At 41.8% G+C, this 23,436-nt stretch overlaps 1 long non-coding RNA gene across 1 annotated transcript; it reads left to right on the forward strand.

Annotated features, from left to right (window-relative positions):
* The first annotated feature begins 6,406 nt into the window (after positions 1 to 6,406).
* On the forward strand, positions 6,407 to 21,914 carry LOC138751840 (uncharacterized). Its single transcript, XR_011350227.1, has 4 exons — positions 6,407 to 6,560; positions 13,467 to 13,698; positions 19,393 to 19,479; positions 19,794 to 21,914. It is a non-coding gene; the product is annotated as an uncharacterized lncRNA (long non-coding RNA).
* Positions 21,915 to 23,436: the final 1,522 nt, after the last annotated feature.

A 23,436-nucleotide genomic window follows, 5' to 3' on the forward strand; every position in this document is an offset into this window, starting at 1 on the left:
GAGCTATTAGCGATCTTTTTAGAACAATGCTTATTATTGAATTATACAGGTCCTGATTATTCACTGCCAGTATCTTTATTTCCTCATTTCTACCACGTAGAGTGAGAAGAGTTCTTCTGCATGCAGACTATCAAGTCAACTCCAGCATTCGTACGACCATACAAAGTAGAACATGAGAAGAACCATTACAGATTTTAGTTTTGCAGTGAAAAGATAAATTATTACAGAGCAAGAACAACATGATAGGACTGTTGTGGGCTTCATTCAGTAGCCTAAGGGCTGCTTGGAAGAAACTGTCTTTGAACCTATTGGTGCTTGATTTCACACTATTGAATTCTATTCCCAATGTGAAGAGGAAGAAGAAAAGAGTGTATTCAGCGTGTGATGGGTCTTTCAGTATGAAAGTTCCTTTTGCTGAAAATTCAGGAACTGAAGGAAGAGCAGAAGTTAATCAACAGTTGCCAGACATGGAAATCCAAGTGCTTGAGGATTGTACGGAGATGTCATCTGCTGTGAGGCTGTTTAGCTGATAGGCGAACTGAAGTGGGTCAAGGCTGGCGTTGATGTGAGCCATGCCATCTTCTCAAAGCACCTCATGATGGGGAAACGTCAGAGCCATGATCAATAGTTGTTTAGGCCCATTATTGTGCTTTACTGCAGTACTGGTATGATGGTGGCTTTTTTGAAACAAGGGGGAATGAAAGGGAAGAAGCTGCTGAACTGATATTCTGAACTGGGTTCACCATCTTCTGGAGTTTCTTTTTACCTTGAGCAGAACAAGGCCACACTGCGATCCATCTAGCAAGTATGCTTGCAATGGTTGCACCTGTTGAAGTTGCTAAGTGAAACAGAGAATGCTTTGAACTTCCTTTAGCCATCTGAGAAAGTAAAGGTGTTTGTGTGCTTTCTTGTTGTGTCAACACGACAGGTCTAGGTCAGGTCATTGGAAATATTTATTCTCAGGAAATTGAAGCTACCTACTCTCTCCTCTTCTGCACCATCGATGAGGACAGGGGTCTGGGCTCTATTCCCACTCCTGAGGTCTGTCATTGGTTTGTTTGGCTGACATTGAGAGAAAGATTATTATTCTGGCCCCATGCCACTGGACTTTTACTCTCCTTTCTGTGTTCTACCTCACCATTATTTGATGTTCAACCCAGGTCTGTGGGCTGTCAGGGAATTTGAAGATGGAGTTGGACCTGTATTTGGTGGAATAGTCATGTGTATAGGGGAGTGGAGTTGAGCAAAATTTTGGAGGAGATGCTGCTGCTCATCTTCTCTGCTGCCATTTGGAAAAGTGGGACAGAAGAAAAGATTTTGAAGTTTGCTGGAAAATCTGGAACTGAAGGCAGAACAGCAGTTGATCGACAGTAGCCAGACATAGGAATCCAGGTGCTCGAGGATTGTATGGAGATGGCAACTGCTGTGAGGCTGTTTGGCTGGTAGGCGAACTGAAATGGATCAAGGCTGGCGCTGATGTGAGCCATGACCAGATCATGATGGGGTAATGTCAGAGCCACGATCAATAGTTATTTAGGCCCATTATTGTACTTTACCTCAGTACTGGCAAGATGGTTTTATTAAAACAAGTAGGAACTATGGCCTGTTCCAGTGAGTGATTGAATAAGTCCACTGGATGATTTGTGTAGGCTCTAGTAACAGGTTCAGAAACACCATCTGGGCCAGCCGCTTTCAATGGGTTCACTCCCTAAAAGGCTGACCTGACTGCTCAAGCAGTGACCATGGGTGAAGGAACGCTTGAAATAGTTGTGGTGGATGTTGCTTCTCCCCGCTTAATGTGAGCATAGAATGCATTTAGCTGACTAGGAAGTGCTGTGTTTTTGGTGTTCCGCTGTCTGGCCTTGCTTTGTATCTGTGACTGCATGCCCTACCACAGTGTCCATATGTCCGTGATCCTATCACAGGACTCAGCCGCAGCAGTACTGCCTCATAGATTGTAGACCACAGGAGCAGATTGAGGCCATTCTGCCCATTGAGTGTGTTCAACCATTCAAATCCTGGCTGATATAGTTTTCCTTTCAACCCGTCTCCTGCCTTCTCTCCATAACCTTTGTTTCCCTACTAATCAAGGACATCAACCTCTACTTAAAATATACCAAATGACAGCCTTCAGCCACAGATTCATGACCCCCTGGCTGAAGAAATTCCCCCGTATCCCTGTTCTGCATGGATGTCCTTTTTTTCTGACACTGTGCCCTCTGGCCCTCTAAGCAGCCCTGAGCTCTTGCTGAGTTGGTCTAACGTTTATTTGTCTCTCGTACTAACATACCCAAGAGCCAGCGTGGTCTCGACCACAATCAAAAAGGGTCAGGTGGACTCTTTTAAGAAAGAGTCATGGCAATGTTCCCTTGACCTCTGTCTGAAATGCTCAACTTGTTGCACAAAACTCCTCTTTGTAATATAATGTTTGAAGAAATTCACTCATCAGTAATTAAAACCTTCTTGTAGATGGCCTGGTCAGCTTTCCAGCACTTTACTGGAAATAATGAAAGGAGTCTTGGAACCCACACGAGAAGTCCAAGCATGCATAACAATGCTACACATTGAGCAAAAAAAAGGTTTTGAGTTGTTATTTCACTTTGTTGCTGCTCCGATATAATTATAAGTCCTGGAAGAAAAAAAGTATATTCAATGAGATTTGACACAAATTTTCTAGTTTACTGTTTGATCTTATTTTGGGTAGTGGTTGAGGTGCTTCAAACACATTGAGATTTTTCTCTGTTTAGATGAAAATGATGATCATCCTGCATTTTAAATAGTCATTTCACACCAATGGAGAAAGGCAAAGAAAACAAGGTAGCACTCAGACTGCATCTGTGGAGATAGAGGGAGACAGAGAGAGAAAAGAGCAGGTTGTGTGATAATTAAACAAAAGTGCAGGGTGCAGTCTGACAATAAGTGAAAAAGAGCAGCCTATGGTGTTTTAAAGACAAGGCAGCAAAGTGGAATTAAAACAGTATAAGGGCATTACATTAAGGAGGTCTTTATGCCTTGAACTGAGAAAGTGAGCCAAGGAATGTGGACAAATTTGAGGTGCTGCAATTTGGTAGGGGTGGATTTACACTGTGATGGCAGGGCCCTGAATAATGTTTGTAGGACAGTAGAGTTGGGGATACAGGCACATTCTTTCAAGAAAGTGATGAGACCGCTAGCCAGGATGGTGAAGATGATGTTTAGCACACTTTCCTTCATCGGTCTGGGCATTGAGTACAAGGTTATGATACAATTCTATGTGACACTGATGAGACTGCACTTGGAGTTTTGTGAATAGTTCTGGTCTTCCAGCCATAGAAATGGTATCATTTAATTGGAAAGCTTGCTGATTCAAGAGAACATTACTGAGACTGGAAAGCTTGAATGATTATAAGAGGTTGGATGGTAGAAGGTAAGAGGGGATCTTTCAGTGGTTCGTAAAATTATGAGGGGCATTGTTAAAGTCATGGACTTTTCCTTGAGTTGGGGAATCAAAAAGTGGAGGGCATTGCTTTAAGGTGTAATGGGAAAAGAAACCTGAAGGGCACATCCTAAACACAGAGGATGAAGGGTTCATCGTGTGTAACAGTGGTGTGGGCAATTGTAACATTTAAAAGATGTTTAGAAAGAAACATGGACAGGAAAGGTTAAAAGGGATATGGGCTGAACTCGGGCAAATGGGGCAAGCTTGACACATTGGGTTGAAGGGCCTCTCTCTGTGCTATAGACCTCCACGGCTCTTTGACATCTTGATGAATCTCTCCAGCAAGTTCGCTGTTAAGCCATTTGCATTCTCTCAAAGGGGATAGTGATCAAGAATCAATCAGTTTTTTTTTCTACTTGACTAAAGTGAATAATAGTTTCCATATTGTTCCATCTTCCATTGTCATCGCATTATGCTCAAGGTTAGTTATTCAGCCAGCAAGAAAGATTTGAACCTTCGCTATCAAAATGTACAATGCGCCAAAATACTATTTCACCTCAACTTACCTTCATAAGAAATGTCTAACAATACATTAAACATGGAGGATAAATAGATGTGAACTTTCAATGTTTCAAAGATAGAAAAGAGCCTTGTTGGTTCTCAGTTCAGACAATAATTCAATATGTGCCACAGTAAAACAATCTACTTAGCAGTATTGCTACTGCACCAAAGTCAGACCAAGAACAAAAGATATGACTGGCTGGGGGATTTTATATTCATGGAAGTGACCTAAAATTGTCAAGTAGATTGGTTGGAAGGGAATGCAGCATTAAATGAATATACAGGGAACATGAATCAAATGTTCCTTGCACTCCATAAACATGATATTCTGTTTCAAGGTACAGCAGTAGAATTTCCCACATACATATCCCCGGAACAGTAAAAAGCACGGTGATTTAGAAATCTGCCATGAGGAAGGAAACAATTGGACAAAGATAAAGAAGTACCCAGCTATTTTAATTTTCGTAGCTGTCCCATTATCTCTGTTGAAAGGAATTCTTTGAATGATCAAGAAATCTACAATTCTCACTGAGAGAATGACAGGGATAAATATACCACTTACTGGAAGCAGTTGAATTCATGCCATTGACAGCAGGCATTAAAAGGATCTGTTTTCTTAGTTCAGACGCCGCTGTCTGTAGCTTCTTCTGCATTTGCCAAATGCTTTATTGGGACATAAATTAATTATTTCAAATATAGCAGCATCCCAATGGATTAGAAGATGCAAATACTGTTCATTATGGAACAAGGTTATATCGAGGTACCGTGTCTGATCAGTCTTAATTGAAATATGAGGTGATCTTTATGGGGGATGGTTTTTCAGGATTAACTGGGTGCAGTTGCAAAAAAAAAGAGTCACTGCGTTAGGCCCAACAAAGCAGAATTCAAAATCAGGTCATTGGGACAAATCTGAAATAAACAGAGTAATGTGGTGCAAGACACCCGGGCTAGTTTGACAATGCTCTTTATGGAAGAGATTTTGCCATTCTAACCTGGCCTCTAGGTGCCTCAGTTTCACAGCAAAGTGGTCGATTCTTAACTCTCCTCTGGGATGGCTGAGCAATTCACTCTGTTCAATGGTATTGAGGGATGGGCAATAAATTCTGGTCTTGCAAGTGACTGTCTGCATGTTAAGAGTGAATAAATTTAGAAAAATAAATGTCTGAAGTTGGGTGAAGGTTAAGAGGCAAAGTAATTAACTAATGTTTCTGGTCATGATCTCTGCTGGAATGTATCAGTGGAAGCATAGATTTGAACTGCATTGTTGTTTCCCTCTCAGTACTGAATTGCTAGTCGTATTTCAAGGCGGCACAAGAGGAACAAAAAGAAACCAGCGTCTCTGGAACTGTATCCAAGCATGAGTCACGGCAGAGGGAGAGGAAGCAGGGGGTAACATGAAATGAATTGCTCTAGATGGTTTTCTGGGACATTTCATTCAACCAACATCGTGAGATATAACTTTTGTTCGTGCACTTGGTCTAGCTCATCCTTCCACACCATCCTACCTCTGAGTGACCACAGTTGAGGGGACGTTGTGAGTCATGTTGGATAAGATCAGTCATGTTAAATGGCTTAGGGCGCAGCTGAGACAGCAAGGAGAGGCATTCCTACAAGAGGATCAGTGACTTCCTTCAGCTACGGCCACTGCCAATTTACTCAACAATACTCTAATAATAAGCCTGATCCCTTTCCCTTTGAGCTTCTATGCACCCATTTCCTTCCTTGCATCGGTGACAGTCATTAGTCATTTGAGCTCTCCTCTCCAAAGTTCCTTTCATACACCACTGTACTTCCATACTTCTTCCCACGTCTTTCATCAGCACAGGTGATTATGTCATGAAACTGCATGCCCACCCCACTAGTCCTGGGTGTTCCTTCCCCTACATTCTGACAACAGTCAAGCTGCCAGTTGAGCCACCAGCCATTCTTGTGGCTTTTATCAGGACCCAAATCATAAGGGCAGATGAACAACCTGTTGAGTTCCTGCCGAAAAGTGCTAATCTGGGATTGTGCGCAAATAAAATGAACTCCCAATATCTCAGCAGTCACATTCTTGAGTGATAATTATGGACGAGGTATTTTTAGAATGAATGACAGTGTCTTAGCTGTTGTGCCTGTCATGCTTTAAAATAATAACTGTGTGATTTATGATGACAACACATCAACAACTTTAATTTGTCAATGCTAAATATACTTCCTTTATGGACTTTGTAGTTTCCTTGCCAGAAACGTACACCGATTTAAACCTTTCTATTGAATGAAGCATACCAGGTTTTAAATTTGAAATGTCCAATCAGACAGTTGCATTTTTACTCCTTGCAGCTTGATTGGCTAATAAAATGCATAAGGTCCAATCAGATATCCAGACATTGACACACCTCCTGTCTTTTGAAAGTTATGGCATAAAATAAAACAAGTAACACGTAAAACAATCTGAAAGGGAAGTGGGGCAAAATTGTTAAATTGAAACTAAATTAATCTGAAAGCATTTTTGTCATATATCAGCCTGCCGCGTTGCTCTTAAACCATCGGAGTTGAAAGAATAGTTGGACAAAATTAAGACTGCTTGAGTCATATGGAGGTAATGTCTATAACTTATGGGTGGTGTTTATGTTGGCTTTCTGACTAATACACCCTTTGGTGACTGCCAAACTTGTCAGTGTTTTTTTTTCAAAGGAAACAGCTTTTCTCGCTCCTGTCGTGTTTTATTAATGATCGAATAAACACCTTAGTTTTTACTACTTTGTAACAAAACTCAGTGACAATAACCATAAAACTTAACTGAACAATCAGGATATTGCAGGCATGGAAATAATGGTAATATTCCCTTGTCTTCCTCATATTGGCATCCCACTTCCTTTTGCTTTTTGTTCCAAGTTCAAGGCAAAGCATTTCAGTTTTTAGTATAGATGTAAAGATAGTGGTAAAAGAATGAGAGGAGGATTAAGGATTCACTCAGTTCATAGGAGGGCCTGTACCTTAGCATCTGAAAGGTGGAAGTAGAAACCCTTCATTTATTTAAGATGTTTCTGGATTACCAGTTAAACATGATATAGATCTGGGAATTGGGATTAATTTGCAATCAACTTTTGGCAGCGCAATCAGAAGGGGACAAATGCCTGCCTACCATGTAAAAATCTTCTAAGACTCCATGATGCAGAAAAGAGTCGAATTCACAATGAATACTGTTGTCACGAGGGAGGTTTCTTTAACGTACAGTATTGGAGTTCAAACAAATACCTTAATTAACTTTTAATTTTCCACATATGGAATCATTAATCAATTCAGGTTTGATTAATGTTTTTCTTCTTTGTGCTGCATGAAGGTTGAATACTCAGATGGCTCAATTGAGGAATGCATAGTGTAGTATTGTGTAGTATAGTACAGATTCATTCAGACGAGAAATCCCCCACTTCAGTTTCTTGGTCTGTATTGTCAGCTGCTCTCACACAGAACAATAGTTAGACTGCCACAGCTGGTCAGAATCCCTGTCCTGTCCCTCCTCCACACCCCCTGTAAATGGAAAACAATAAGCAGTCAGGTTTCCTGTTTCCAGTCATGAGTCAGTTACTCCTGCCATAAAATTCACTTGCAAAGGAGTCGGGTGAGGACTGGATTTAAGCTTGGCTGAATGGCCCTATCTCTGGCTTACTACCCTTCTGGTGGTTACCACAGAGAGACTGAATATTCTGTAGGACAGGTAATGCTGGCATCTGAGTTGTACGAGTTAGGGTGGGTGCAGGGTGGAGAATTGATTGGGGTAAGTGGTCCAAATCTTGTTCCAATGTAAAAACACAATGTTGGAGAAACTCAGCTGGTCAAACAGTGTACAGTACTTTATTATAGAGCAAAGATAAAGATATATAACCAATGTTTCGAGCTTGAGCCCTTCATCAAGGTTTTATAAAATGTAGGCAGGCGCCCGTACAAAATGATGGGGGGTGGTGGGGAAGCAGGAGGTAATATGTAAATAAGGGAGGGAGGGAACACCAGTAAGACCGCAATATGGCTGTGGAAATGAAACTGCCTGCCTGTACTAATCAAGGTCTGTCTGTGGCACGCTAGTTTCAGATACCCAAGCATGCCCTTGTTAAATGTAGGACAGGTAGTGCTGGCATCTGAGTTGTACAAGTTAGGGTGGGGTGCAGGGTGCATGGTCGTAGAGCTTGAGAGCTGCATGGATTACAGCAGTGAGAGAGAATCCCACAGAGCAAAGGAGACGTCTTCAGTGTAGACATTCCTCGAAGAGATTTCACTGACTTTTGCAGTAGGCAGAAGTACAACACATTCTGAAGAGGTTCTCCTTTGCTCTCTGAAGGCAATTCTGTGGGACTGTCCCTCACTGCTCTCCATTTGTAATCCCTGCAGCTCTCACACTTTATGACAGTGGTTCCCAACCATTTTCTTTCCACTCACATACCACTTTAAGTATTCCCTATGCCATAGGTGCTCTGTGATTAAAAAGTGATCGCTTAAGGTGGTATGTGGGTGGAAAGAAAAAGTTAGAAAGTCACTGTTTAAATCATTCCAAATTGACTCGTTATGTGCACGGTTTCATGACTCCAAAGGAAATGGGCCAATGACAATTTTTCTCAAGCAAAATATTTCAGTAACAATTGGGTCTAGAGCAGTGATTCTCAACCTTCCCTTCCTACTCACATCCCACCTTAAGCAACCCCTTACTAATTACAGAACACTTATGGCATAGGGAATACTTAAAATGGTATGTGAGTGGAAAGTAAAAGGTTGGGAACCACTGCAGTATGACATGTACTCACCCAGACTCGCTTCCACAGCCACGCTGCCTGCATGCTGCTGTGGTCTCCCTCCCTTATCTGTCTATTACTTCCTGCCTTTGGGACTGTGCTCCTCCCCATGTCCTCCCCGCCAACTGTTTTGTTCGGATGGCTACCCTGAATTTGTCATACTTTGATGAAGGGCTCAAGCCCGAAACATTGGTTATGTATCTTTATCTTTTCTCGGTGAAATGCACTGTTTGACCTACTGAGTTTCTCCAGGATTGTGTTTTTACTTCAACCATGGAGTCTGCAAACCCACGTGTTTTACTTGTTCCAATGTGGTCTAGTCTGGATTTAACAAGGGCATGATTGGGTATCTGAAACTAGCGTGCCACAGACAGACCTTGATTAGTACAGGCAGGCAGGCAGTTACAAAAGCAAATAATGTCCTCCCAAAAGATTAAGAATGCCTTTATGCCTTGAATTTTATACATACAGGTCAGACTTCCCAAGATTTGTGAAACAGTAGCAACAACAGAAGGGAGGTGGCAATGCCACATCCAACAGATGTCCCTTTTCACCACTGATCAGTGGATACAGGCAGGGTTTATCCAAATCACTTAGCCAACCTGCTCCCTTCTCCATAATTATCCCTTCCTGAGTCCTTGGAAATCCTTGGAAATCTGCTGTACTTTCAACCATCATTTCCTCACTCGCTTTTCTACAATTTCCCCAATCTTGGTGATCTTCAGCGTCCTCTCGTAGAAGAAACTTTCCCGATACAACAACTAAGCAGGTTCTCTATTTCTATGGCAGCGAAGTAGTAAGAAGGGATGAGCTAGAACTTGTTTCTTGGTGGGGGGGGAGGGGGGTGGGGGGGAGTGGCAAAACGATTGAATGTGCTTGTACCAATTCATAGTCAGGTGTATCAATGAGAATTGAAATACAAAGGGATTTGGATAGATTAAGTAAATAGGTGTAAAATCATTAATCAAGTAGAATGGGGAAAATCAACAGGCTTTGCAAGTTGGAGTGATGAATGGTTAAAAAAAAAAGCTTGTATAAATGTAGAGAAATGAGTAACTATCAATGTGTAGTAGGATATTTGGGAATAGAAAATAGCCATGGCACTGCAAGAAATTTGATAAATGAAACAATAGTTCTACAGTTGTACAATACAGAAACAAGCCATTTGGTCCAACAAGTCCATGCCAGTTATCAAATTCTCATCTGTACTATATTCTGGTGAAAAAAGTTCTTTCTCAAGTCCCTTTTAAACTTATCCCTGACCTCAAACCCATGCCCTCTCTCTTGTGGGCCTTTAGTTTTTGACACCTCTGCAATGCCCTTGTAGCCCATGCAATAGGTAGCATTGGGAAAGTGAGAAGAAGCCCATAACAGGAGAACAAAATCAGTGACAGGGCAAAAAATGCTTTCGCGTTCCCAAGCAAGCTGGTGCATGCTCACTTCGAGAAGTGTAACAAACCTGGATACTTTTCTCTTTCATTTTCCAATATATTACCCAGAAGAGAGAGCTTTAATAGGTCTACATTGAGCAAAGATATGAGATCATTGAAAGAAGGACTCTAAGTTTGTATGCATGGCTGAAAAGAGGTAAACCATTGACAGTTTCTGGATGCACACCAGGCCACGGACTGCTGGATTGGCTTGAGATTGGCTGAAGGGGTACCAGGTATCAGAACTGAGATGCAAGAGTGTGCCAAGGGCACTGAAGGGTTCTTAAATCGTGCCGGAGATTCAGATCTGGAGCTCGATTGTTTGAATTGGAGTCGGTGTGGCTGCTGAGGTTGTGGGAGTGTTGGAAGCAAATCCACGGTTACTCGGTGACTCTGGGGGGGGGGGGGGGGACACCCCTCTCTTTTGCTTCTCTTTCTCTGCCTGTAAGAGGTGCCCAGCAATTTCTATCGATGGCAAATCTGTTTGCCTCACGGTAGATTAAAGGCATGTAATATTACTTGACAATAAAGGAATCTTGAATCTTGCATCTTGTTTTTTATTAGAATAAGTTACATCAAAGAAACATTGGAGAAAATATCAATAATTTCATCTCACGATTCTTACCATTATGTCTGAATTGAAACCACCTGAGTTTTGATTTCCTTAATTCTAAACAAACTGGCAGCTAAAGCAGCTGATGCTGAGGTAGTTCATGTGATTAAAATATTTAGGAATGAGAATAATGGTGAAAGAATGAATGAGTTAATGAATGAGGTTGCGCATGTGCTAGTGAGACTGAGATGATTTATAATCATTAGATGAGCAGGTTTGGGTTCTCGTGTTTCACATGGGTACCTCTGAGGATCTGGCAGCATTTAATTAGAGTTTCTAGGATCTACGAACAGAAATGATTTTGTGGGCTGAAAGGAGCATTTGACCTTCTTGTTTACATTCTTATAGATCTACATTAGTTGTCAAGTCAAGTCAGGTTTATTGCCATCTGATCACACAAGAACAACCCAACGAAAGAGCGTTCTCCAGATCTTGGTGTAAAACATGAAGACACACAACAAGGCCTAATTCACTAACAAACAATACCTATACAGGACAAGTATTCATAGAAATAAATAAATAGATTATTGTGTCATAAACTTGAGATGGTTCGTGTGAGTGGTTCCTTTGGTTGTTCAACATTCTCACTGCCTATGGGAAGAAGCTGTTCCTCAGCCTGGTGGTTCAAGCTCCTGCATCCCTTTCCCAACGGGAGCAACTGAAAGATGCTATACGTGGAAGGGGTCCTCATTGATAGTCACTGTGCCCACATAAACAGTGGGCAGGAATTGCTTTTTTTTTGGATGCACAAAGGACAACTTGAAAGAGGGTGCATATGGTGGACTGTCAGAATTTTTGACCAAGGGAAAAAGTTTCACACATGAGAGGACTTGCATTTAAGGTAAGGGGAAGAAAGTTTAAGGGAAAGGAAGTTTAAGGGAGATGTGGGGGAGGTGGGGGAAATATTTTACACAGCGAGTGGGTGTCAGGAATGAGCTGCCAGGAATAGTGATGGATTTAAGAAGCCTCCAGACAGACACATGAAAGGGATGGACAGATATCTATCAAGTCCAAGCAACAGAGTTTTAGTTTGATTTAGACATCATGTTCGGCACAGACAAGTTGGCTGAAGAGCCTGTTCCTGTCAAGCGCGAAAGCATGCAGACGTCATGATTATAGTAAAAACACAAAAATGTTGGAGGAACTCAGCAGATCTCGCTTGCAGTGTCCATATGGGAGGTAAAGATATAAAAAAACAACATTTTCAGACCCGAGCCCTCCTTCAAGGTTATGAGGCAAAAACCAGGGAGGAGCCTGAATGTAAAGGTGGGGGAGGGAAGAATGGGCAAAGGGAGGAGTACAAACCAACAGACAAAAGGTGTTACTTGGATATGGATGGGGCACAGGAGAGGGGAAAGGTGAGAATCGGCAGGGGATAGTGGGGTTGTTTGGGGTTCTGTGGAAGCAGAGACAGGGGACAGAGGGAAAAGGGAAGAGAGAGAGGCAGAGCTTGTAGAGACATAGGTAAAGGTGTGGGCTAGTTACATAGAACATAGCACATTCAGTATGTTCAGCATGTGATCCATGTACAGGGAGAATTTGAGCTGCATGTTGATATTAATGCCCAGATGGTATATGAGGTGTTGTCCCTGTGTTGTACCTTTTTATGTTCTATGTTATATGTTATATGTCATTAGTTCTATGTAATTAGTTCTGATCAAAAAATGTGGAATGAAGCAGCTCCAATAGCTTCCATCATCTACTCTTAGACAGCTACATTTGGTGCCCAACGCTGAAATGTTAAAGTGCTTTTCTCCTTCTTAATTTGATCTGTTGGCAATGAATATCTGAGCATTCTCTGAAGCAGACAACCTCAAGATCAGCTTAAGGCATGCAGGGAGATCATAAATCCTTGATACTGTGTAGCAATGTTTCTTAGTCACTGCATTAACTGGAGCAATTTCCCTCTGTCCAGTTCACCAACTCCACACGTTCATAGCCTGACAGGATTACATAAAGAAATAACTTCTGGAATCGAATGGCTTATGATGTTGGGAAAGAAACGTTGATAGTTGATGTATAGTTTTATGAAAGCTGAATGCAGGATATTTTCATGTCTATCTTGAAATAAGAAAATAGCTGCTAAACCCTATTGAAATTTCTCCATGCAAAACTAATAAATTATTTGTACTGCTATAAATCAGTTTATACGAGCTAGCTTTTTTCCTTCATCTTCAATATGCATACATGAATTCAACCCTTTACTGTAACAAATTTATAATTACCATGTTAAATGTTGACTCATTTTAAAATCTTAATCATTTGTACAGAATAGTTATGATTAAGCCTGTCATAAAGAAAAGGTGTCGGTGCTGTGCAATTGTTCAAAGGAGGTGTAAGGCGCTCCTTCTGTTTGATGATCCTCCTGGGCAAGGTGTTGTACCTATCTAGCCTTCCAATCAGGGTCACGTGAAGCCATGGATTGCAGATGGTGGATGGTTTTTACAACCAGATTCTACAAATTTGAATTTATGGTTGCAAAATTAAAAATGCTGGGCAGATGAATCTGCTGATCCAGTATGGACACTGCAATTGAAGAAGGCAACGGGAAATGAGTTGGTTTAGGTAGTAGGGAAGGTGGGGCAGGTGAGCAGGTGGAACATTTTCTATCCCCACCCCCCCTTCTTCAGTGAACTAGAACAGCTTGTTTTTTTCTCTCTTTCTTCTTTCTGTTGAAGGATCATAGGCCGAAGCCTTGCCTGAGAAACAATCGAACTCCAGGTGCTCGACTCCTGAGTGAACAAAGAGAAGATGGAAGGAGCCAATGGGTCAGGGAGCATCCATGGAGAGAAATAATGTTGAGTGAGGAGAGAAAGGGGGTCCTGACCCAAAACATTGACCATTTTCAGTCTCTCTTTGTTAACGGAAGCAGTAACACTTCTTCTTCATCCACAGAAGCTTCCCGATTTGGTGAGCATTTCCAGCATTTTCATTTTCTATGTCAAATTTCATATTTCTTTTGGTTCTACTTTTGATATTTTAAATATTTTTATTAGTGTAGAGACTTTTGGTTGTCAAACAATGATCCTTTCATTCTATTAGTCTTCAGATTCAGATTTGAAGTAATATTCCAAAATATTGATCGAGTCATATTTCCTATGTTAAAAATTATACATCAGCTGCCCACCTCAACATGATAAGCAGCATTACATTCCACATACTCTTCTCCCTACCAACTCTGATCATTCAATCAGATAAAATGCTCATCCAGTTCTCTACAAAACGGACACAGCACTAACCCTTTTATCCACTGCTCTCTGGAAACTCTACCTTTACTTACTTTTAATGAGGGTTTGTTTTTAAATAATTTCACATGTAAGTTATGGCTTGGCAAGATTTTTAGAAAGTCTTTATATTCCATAAAACAGAAGAGAAAAACTTGTAGCAATAAGGGAATCTCTAGATGGATATTAAATCCTAATTAATTTTACAACTTATCAGTATTTATTTGATGTCCCATCTATTAAACATGTTCACTTTGAGTACAGTGTGAGCACACAACTTCTGATCTGCATCATCTCTGCCCCAGCCAATCATGTTTAACCATCCTGAGTGCTATCAGTAAATCTCCCTAACAAAATATTGGCCCTCTCCAGTCCAGGTGCAACCTACACTTTCTGCTCCAGAAGTGATCCAAAAACCTGAGTTCATTTAACTCATGATCTATCGTGAACACATATGCATCTCCTCGTTTGTCATCAAGGTGAAATGGTGACGACGCTTCCTGAGAAGATTGAAGTGAGCAAGACTACCGGCCACCATTTTGTCAACCTTCTACGGGAGCTTTATCGAGAGCATCCTGGCCAGCTGCATCACCATGTGGCATGGTTGCTGCAGAGAAATGGACTGGAGGTCAATCCACAGGACCATAGGTGTGGCAGAGAGGATCTCCGGATTTTACCTCCACTCCATCAACATGAACTACCAGTATTGTTGTCTGAAGACCACGTAAAATTATTGAGGACCCCTACCACCGGCACACAGCATATTTAAACTATTCCCAATGGGAAAGAAATACAGGGGTATCAGAGCCAGCACCACCGGGATGAGGAATAGCTGCTTCCCACAGATAGTGAGAATGCTGAACGACCAAAGGAACTGCTCTCACTAACCAGCCGAGACCCTCATATTCATGAAGCAACATCTATCTATTTATTTATTTATTTATAAAGTTTAGAGATACAACATGGTAAAGGCCTTTTTGGATCACGAGCCATGCCACCCAATTACCAACCCCCCCCCCCCCCCCCACACCATTAACCTACAACCACCAGTACATTTTGAATGGTGGGAAGAATCTGGAGCACCTGGAGGAAACCCACGCAGGTCCTGGAAAAATGTACGAACTCCTTACAGATGGCGCAGGATTCAAACCCCGTCCCTATCGCTGGCACTGCAACAGCATGGCGCTAACCACCAAACTACCCCTGTATATATGGATGTATGTCCTGCATATGTGTTGTTTGTCTGTATGTGCCTTATATCTGGTTGTGTGTCTATGTTTTGCACCAAGGACTGGAGAACACCAATTTGTTGCATTACACTTGAGCAATCAGAAGACAATAAACTTGACTTGACTTGAATCTTGGTCTCCTGCATCACCTCTTCACCCATTCATTCATCTGGTCTACGTTTCTGTTCCCAATCTCACTTGCAAGTGATCCTGGATGTCCTTTCTTCAAGGTCTCGCTTCTAAGTTTCTTTCCTAACTCCCTAAATTTATTCTGCAGGACTTCATCCTATTGCCAACCTACATCATTCCTGCCTGTGTTTTCTCCTCAACTGTTTACTGTCGAACTGGTGGATATGGCTATATCCTTGTGAAGCCAATTTTTTAAAAACAAGTCGGGGACAATTATCTCAAAGCCCCATATCTAAGGGGTCCCAGCTATCCTGGAAGCAAGGTTTCAACTTAAAACAGCAAATGTCCATTTTCCTCCATGGATATTGCCTAACCCATTGATTTCCTCCTTTTGTTCTTGTTTTGGCATTCCTGTCATCCATACTTAGTGTGGCAATTTGGTTTTCATTGCAAGTAAGGTGCCCAGATGTATTTGGGGTGCACACTGGAGATGGCAGCAATGTTAAGGGCACATGATCCCTGCCTCTCAGCTTTTAGATAGTCATTGTGAGTCAAATCGAGCTGTCAGAGTGAACTGCCACAGACGAAAGACTTACAGCTGCAGCCATCAAACTGCGAGTTTATGCACCAGGTGGATATTGAGGGAACTGAAGTCCTCTTCGTGCCAGTGTGCTTGACAAGCCATGAAGCAATGAACGTGCTGGCCACGGCATCTCTCAGACAAGATAGTCCAACATTGCAAAACTGCCTGATGTCTCTCTACCTGAGGGTCTCTCGCAAAGACGATGAAATGCTGTTGGCTCTTTCAGAATAGACAATGAGACCCTTCCAAGTGAGTTTTCTTGTTTGACATTTTCTGCAAGATGTTGTTAATATCACCAGTTCCAACCTGACAGGAACAAGATGTACAAAAACTAATTGTTACAGTTACCTTGACAGCCATTGTTAATGCCATCCCTGACATTGTCATGTAATTGCAGTTGTGAGTTTAACCTGTGGCAGGTTCCTGATAGAATTAAACTGCCTTATACCCAGGGAAGCTTCAAATGACACCTTGAGTAGATGAGCCTTGCTCTCGGTCTCCTGCTTCTCCTCCTACTCTCTCTTCCAGCAACTTGTCCCGCTCTCTTGTCTGTTCTCCCATTCAAGAGTCTTTCAAAGGAGAGATGCCTATTAGTGCACTCTCATCCCGAAGACACACCTTTGTGCAGAATCCCTAGGCCGACGAAGTCCTCCGGTGCTTTCCACGTCCTTCCTTCTGCTGAATATATATTCACTTGAGAGTGGCTCAGAGCGTCATCAAGCTCAAAGGCAGCATCACTGATAAAATCACAACTGAAAGCTGATTACGATCTACCAATTCTCCCCACTTCCAGCCAGAATATATGTGTAAATGAACTCACAAATATAATGAAAATCATAACTTTCACTCTAAGTGCGTGAGTGTGCATGTTTTGTATGTGCAGGCTGCGGTGTGTAAACTCACTCCCACTATACTTCAATCTGCCTTACACTGCATGTAGGAGTTAAACTCTTCTTTCTTTGGCTTGGCTTCGCGGACGAAGATTTATGGAGGGGGTAAAAAGTCCACGTCAGCTGCAGGCTCGTTTGTGGCTGACAAGTCCGATGCGGGACAGGCAGACACGGTTGCAGGGGTAAATTGGTTGGTTGGGGTTGGGTGTTGGGTTTTTCCTCCTTTGTCTTTTGTCAGTGAGGTGGGCTCTGCGGTCTTCTTCAAAGGAGGTTGCTGCCTGCCGAACTGCGAGGCGCCAAGATGCACGGTTTGAGGCGTTATCAGCCCACTGGCAGTGGTCAATGTGGCAGGCACCAAGAGATTTCTTTAGGCAGTCCTTGTACCTTTTCTTTGGTGCACCTCTGTCACGGTGGCCAGTGGAGAGCTCGCCATATAATACGATCTTGGGAAGGCGATGGTCCTCCATTCTGGAGACGTGACCCATCCAGCGCAGCTGGATCTTCATAAGCGTGGACTCGATGCTGTCGACCTCTGCCATCTCGAGTACTTCGACGTTAGGGATGAAAGCGCTCCAATGAATGTTGAGGATGGAGCGGAGACAACGCTGGTGGAAGCGTTCTAGGAGCCGTAGGTGATGCCGGTAGAGGACCCATGATTCGGAGCCGAACAGGAGTGTGGGTATGACAACGGCTCTGTATACGCTTATCTTTGTGAGGTTTTTCAGTTGGTTGTTTTAAACTACTGAAAGTTTAAAGAGTACGTCAAGTGACATCTAAGTGCCCATCAGTGAACCTGCAACACACAGCTAGGCTACTTGAAAGATTGTCTATTCAGCAACAGTGACTTAAGATAGAGTATATCAAAAAAATTACAAGAACTATTTGCAGCCACCCTTGCATTGTGGGTATTGTAAGGTAAAACATCATGAGATGGGAATGTGTAAGGAGTTACCCTGTGCAGGGCTGTAACAAGAAGGGGAGGTGTCCTTGTACTCCTGTTAGGTAAAACATCATGAGATGGGAATGTGTAAGGAGTTACCCTGTGCAGGGCTGTAACAAGATGTGAATGCATCCTTGTACTTACAAGATAAGAGAGACATTGATGGATTGAGAGGCAGGAAGCTAGCAGGGAAAGGATAGCAACAGTTTTAGTCATTGGACAAGTAATGATATGATGATGTTCTAAGCACGTATCCAAGGGTATAAAAAATCATCATTTTGCTGATAACGGCAGAATGCATTCTCCGACTAACATTGTTAGTTGCAAGTGTTACAATCCGGTAATAAAGAACAAAGAACCCTGATTTCGACTCAGTCTGGTGTTTGTCTCACTCATTCATGAACAAAGCAGACCTAACAGTATGCATATTCAATGAGGATGATGTGTAATTCTGCACAGTTGCAGACAGCTTGCAACAGATTAAGTAGAACTCTGCACTGGGCATACTTTACTCACCTTGATCTAGAGATAGTGGAGGAACACCCGACAAATTTCTTTGATGTGCAAAATCACCTCACGCATCTGTCCCCACACATGCTATGATCAGTATTCTCAGCAATACTTTCTCTTGAGACGGATCTGCACTCCTCGGCTGGGTGAACAATGGCTTCATCTGTTGAATCAGGATGATATGTTTTGCCATCAAGAGTCGTGGTTTGTGGATGTTAGGTCATTTTTTTAAACATCTCTGATAGAGCTTTTCCAGGAGATTACCAGGAAAGTTGACAAAGGAAAGGCTGTGGATGTTGTCTACTTCAGTAAGGCCTATTGACAATGTCCCACATAGGAGGTTAATCAGGAAGGTTCAAACACTACGTATTTATGCTGAGGTAGTGAACTGGATTTTACATTGGCAATGCAGGAGAAACCAGAGAGTAGTGGTGGATGTTTGTTTCTCAGACTGGAGGCCTGTGACTAGTGGTGTGCCTCAGGAATCGGTGCTGGGACCATTGTGGTTTGTCCTCTATATCAATGATCTGGATGATAATGTGGTAAATTGGATCAGCAAGTTTGCAGATGACACAGATAGGAGGTGTTGTGGACAGTGAGGAAGTTTGTCAAGGCTTACAGAGCCATCTGGACCAGATGGAAAAATGGGCTGAATTTGGACAGGTACATGGATGGGAAGGGTATGAAGGGCCATGGACTGAGTGCAGGGCAGCGGGACTAGGCCGAAATAGACTAAAGACCCTATTTCTCTGCTCTGATGCTCTATGGTTCTGAAATTGCACATTGCTATTTGGTCACAATTCCTCTGCAGATTTATGCCTGCCCTTCCCCCAGCATGCAACCCACACTGTTAAATTCACGGCACAGCCTTTCACCTCTGCAGAAAATAGTATTGGCACCTATTAGGTGAGCAGCCAGTGGTGAACCCACCTCTGCAAATCCTGAATGAACCTAACATCCACATCAGGGCTCAATCCTAAAATGGAGCTGATGTTAATCCTTTATCCCTCTGCAACCCATATCAAAGCACAAGTACAAACATTTTTTTTAAACCCCTTTGTGGTTCATGAGTTCACCGTTTTCATTTAATGACATACAGGAAGCCTGGGTTAAGATTGAAGCCTGAGATGACCTCAGCAGAGGGATCACCCACTGTTGAACAGGAAATAAATTGCAGATAATACAGGTAATTATAATCCTCACTTACAAATGGCCATTTTTTCCAGAATTCAATATGGATTTGACTCCATGGAATCTAACTGGAAACTTATGGAATCACAGAAATAACATTTTTAAAAAAATACATCTGTGTAAGATCACATTTTTAATCATTCATGCTGTACCATTTAGCCCTAAAAAAAGGTTTAACTTTTTGCAGACTGAAGTTATTTTAATTTTCACTAGTAACAATATGAACACTTGCATCTAAAATATTTTAATTTAATCTGTGGACATTTTTTGTGTCATCGATACTAACATCTTTTCCCCCCCTTGTCTCAGAGCCCCTGAACACTTTGTAAGACAAAAGAAGATCGGGCACAAACCACAGGCTGAAACTTGGAAAAAAAAAGCCTGCTCATGTTGCACAGGTGGCAACCAATCTCAGTGCATGGAGCAGAGGGGGACAAGCATATTCTTTCAGTTTTTCACTTAACGCTTTAATAATTGTTCAATTAATCAACCAGTAAGCAATATGCAATCATTATCAACAGAATTGTTATGTTCAATTATTTAAGTATCAGAATAATTGCCAATTTGACTTCAAAATTCCCAGTTCCCAAGGTATCATCTCAGTGATCAGCCACTTTGCATGGGTCATTGGTATTATGTGTGTACAGGCATAAATGGGAACATTAATCTTTTCCCTTCATTTACACCAGGCGTTATTTTCAAAACACATATCAGTATTTAAAATGTTACAAAATGTTTGAAAGCCAGTTTAATTTTGCTATTTAGATCTTGAACTTTGAGCAGAGCTGATTCAGTGTGTTTACAGCAGTACATTATAATTATCACATGGTACTTTATTGAGCTTTACTATAAATCCCAGGAAGTCACACCCCTCTAACTGGCATTTTTATTGCTGCTGCGAAGATGGTTTTTTTTGTTTATCCTGTTAAGTTATTAAAAGACCAATTGTAAAACCTACCCCCTCCCCCAAAAAATCTTCCTGTTCCTAGATGTAAATAATGTCTAAAAGGTGTAAATGTTATCTCTACTTTGACCCATTTTCAGAGTTTATTGGCTAATGTTCACAATCCTATTCCACCTGGTTTCTGTGGTAACTGAGTAGGTGGGGCTGAGATCCATTCGCTCTCTTCTTTTGCATTTGTCATTCCCCATAATTTACAGTCTGCTTTGTGTCTGCATGGGCACATGATTAACATTGATCTAGGAATAACGTAATCGTTTTTAATGTTCCACATTCCATCATTTCTGTGGGAAGAAGGGCAGAGTTAAGGTTTCGATTCGAGATTTTGATGAACGTTAACTTTCTTTTCCCACAGATGTGCCTTGATCTGCTGAGTATTTACAGCGGTCTCTGATTTTATTTTAGTTTTCCAGCATCTGTTGTTCTTTTTTTTATTTCCGTGATTTACGCCTCGTTGATGTTTCGTTAATCATTCCCGTATTTTAAAACAAATCTGGTGTGAAGAGTCACTTGTGCCGATATTCAGGTTGAGAGGGACAAGCTTCAACAAGTTCTTTAAAAGAAGTTAATACTGTGCTTGTGTTTAGGGCTTCCATTCAATGTTCTCTGTCATTTGTTAAAGGTACATAGTTGTATTCTATTACATACAATTAATTTTTTTTTAATGTATTTAGCATTAGGGTAGAAATCTAATTAAAAGGAAGGAAGGATGAAAAAAAAAGAAACACAGTGTCTTGGGGTGATGGATGGGAGACATTAAAAAGGAGGATTAGACTAACTTAACATAAAGTTGAATGCAATGTATCTTCTGGTGAACATCAAATACCATAAGAATCCTGGTACGGTCTACTCGCAATAAATTATGGCCCAGTAACCTTCAAAAGTAAACGATTGCTTCAGTAAGCAATCACGAAGAAGGCTCGCCAGCGTCTCTACTTTGTGAAGTGTTTGAGGAGATTCAATATGTCACCGAAGTCTTTTGGAAAACCTTCACAAATGTACCGTGGAGAGAATTCTGGCTGGTTGCATCAGTATCTGGTACGGAGGTGCTAACGCTCAGGACAAGAAAAAGCTCCAGAGGGTTGTAAACTCGGCCTGTGACATCATGGGCACCAGACTTCACTCCATCGAGGACATCTACGAGAGGCAGTGACTTAAGAAAGCAGCCTCTATCCTCAAGGACCCCCCCACACCACCCTGCCCATGCCCTCTCCACTCTGCTACCATCAGGAAAAAGGTACAGGAGCCTGAAGACGAGCACTCAACAGCCCAAGGACAGCTTCTTCCCCACTGCCATCAGATTCCTGAATGACCAATGAACCAAAGGCAAAGCCTTTACTTTGACTTTTCATGCACTAATTTTATTTATTTGTGTAAGGTGGTTTATATGAATGTTTGCCTTGTGATACTGCAGGAAAACAATGAATTTTGTGCCTTTGTCATGAGAATAAATTCTGATTCTGAAATAATGATCTTCAGTTTATCCAAAGTCAATAGCAAGGAAATCTGGCAGCTACACCATATACCTGGATGAGGACGATGCAATTACTGATGGATTTGCTGGATATTGATGGTGTGTTTTGAACCTATTTAAAATATAAGAGTGTGGAATTTCTCTCAACATCTGATTTCCCTCTGTAAAGAAAGTATTTATAAATTTTTAAAATTTAAATTTCAACATACAACACGAGCCCGTGCTACTGAATTACACCCAATTAACCTATAACCCTCATGTTTCGAATGGTGGGAGGAAACCAGAACCCCAGGGGTAACCCATGCAGACACGGGGAGAACGTGCAATCTCCTTACACACAGCATGGGATTTGAACCCTGGTCCCAAATGCTGGTGCTGTTACAGCATTATGCTAACCTCTATGCTAACTGTGCAGCCCCATTCTGTGGAGATAGTAAGTGCCCACAATGTTGTGCAAAATCTAGCTTGCCCTTGAATTACCATATATTTTAGCTTATAAATCTACTGGCAGATAGGTCGACTCCCTTTATTTTAGCCTAATTTTAATGGCTTTATGTTATATCCAGCATTCAAGTCGACCCCCATTTTTCGTGCTGTCCAGGCCTCTCAGGAGCATCCCCAAATTTTTTTGAAACACTCCAATCACAAGTAACAAAGCTGTAAATTAAGTAAGTAAAAAGAAAATCTAGGCCTACCGGGCAGGAGCAGCGACAGCCCATGGAGCTGGAGCGGCGACATAGTGCTCCCGGAGGTAGCAGACACCTCGGCCTACCTGGCAGGAGTGGTGATTGTGACGTCAGGGTCCCAGGTAGGAGTAGTTATGGCAGCGCCAGTGGTGGGGAGGTTCTTCCTGCATCAATTTGTACGCCAAATCGACATCAATCTGGCTTTTATTTTTTGAATTTAAGGTCTCATAAAGTATATCCAGCATAGAAGTCGACCCCCGCATTTTTGAGAATTTTTTTTTAGGGTTTCACGACTCGATTTACATGCCGAAACCTTTCAATTCCTGACAAATGCTATCATAATAATTTATCCTCTGTTGCACATGAACTTCTGCTCTCAGCTTGTTCCATGATCCACATTCTTATACCCTTGTTGCATGAAATCTGCAACTGAGATCATCTGGTTCATCTTTAAGTATGACTTTTACAGTTGTGAACTGCTAAATAGCCAATTGAATATTGAGTCTATTTACTCATTTTTGTTTACCATTGTCCATTTTTGGACACAGAGTCCTTGACATAGGACTCATGAAGGTAAAATGTGTTCCCTGTTTTACCTTTTCTAATTCTTGTTGCAAATAGCAATTTATCCTAAAGGGCAGCACGGTTGGCTTAGCGCAATGCCGTTACAGCACCAGCGACCTGGGTTTGAATCTGGCACTGTCTGTAAGGAGTCTGTATGTTCTCTCCGTGTCGATATGGGTTTCTTCTGGGTGCTCTGGTTTCCACCCACCATTCAAAAAAAATTACAGAGGTTGTTGGGCAGTTCAGACTCGTGGGCCAGAAGGGCCT

The sequence above is a fragment of the Narcine bancroftii genome, chromosome 1, assembly GCF_036971445.1.
Source record: "Narcine bancroftii isolate sNarBan1 chromosome 1, sNarBan1.hap1, whole genome shotgun sequence".
Lineage (NCBI taxonomy): Eukaryota > Metazoa > Chordata > Chondrichthyes > Torpediniformes > Narcinidae > Narcine > Narcine bancroftii.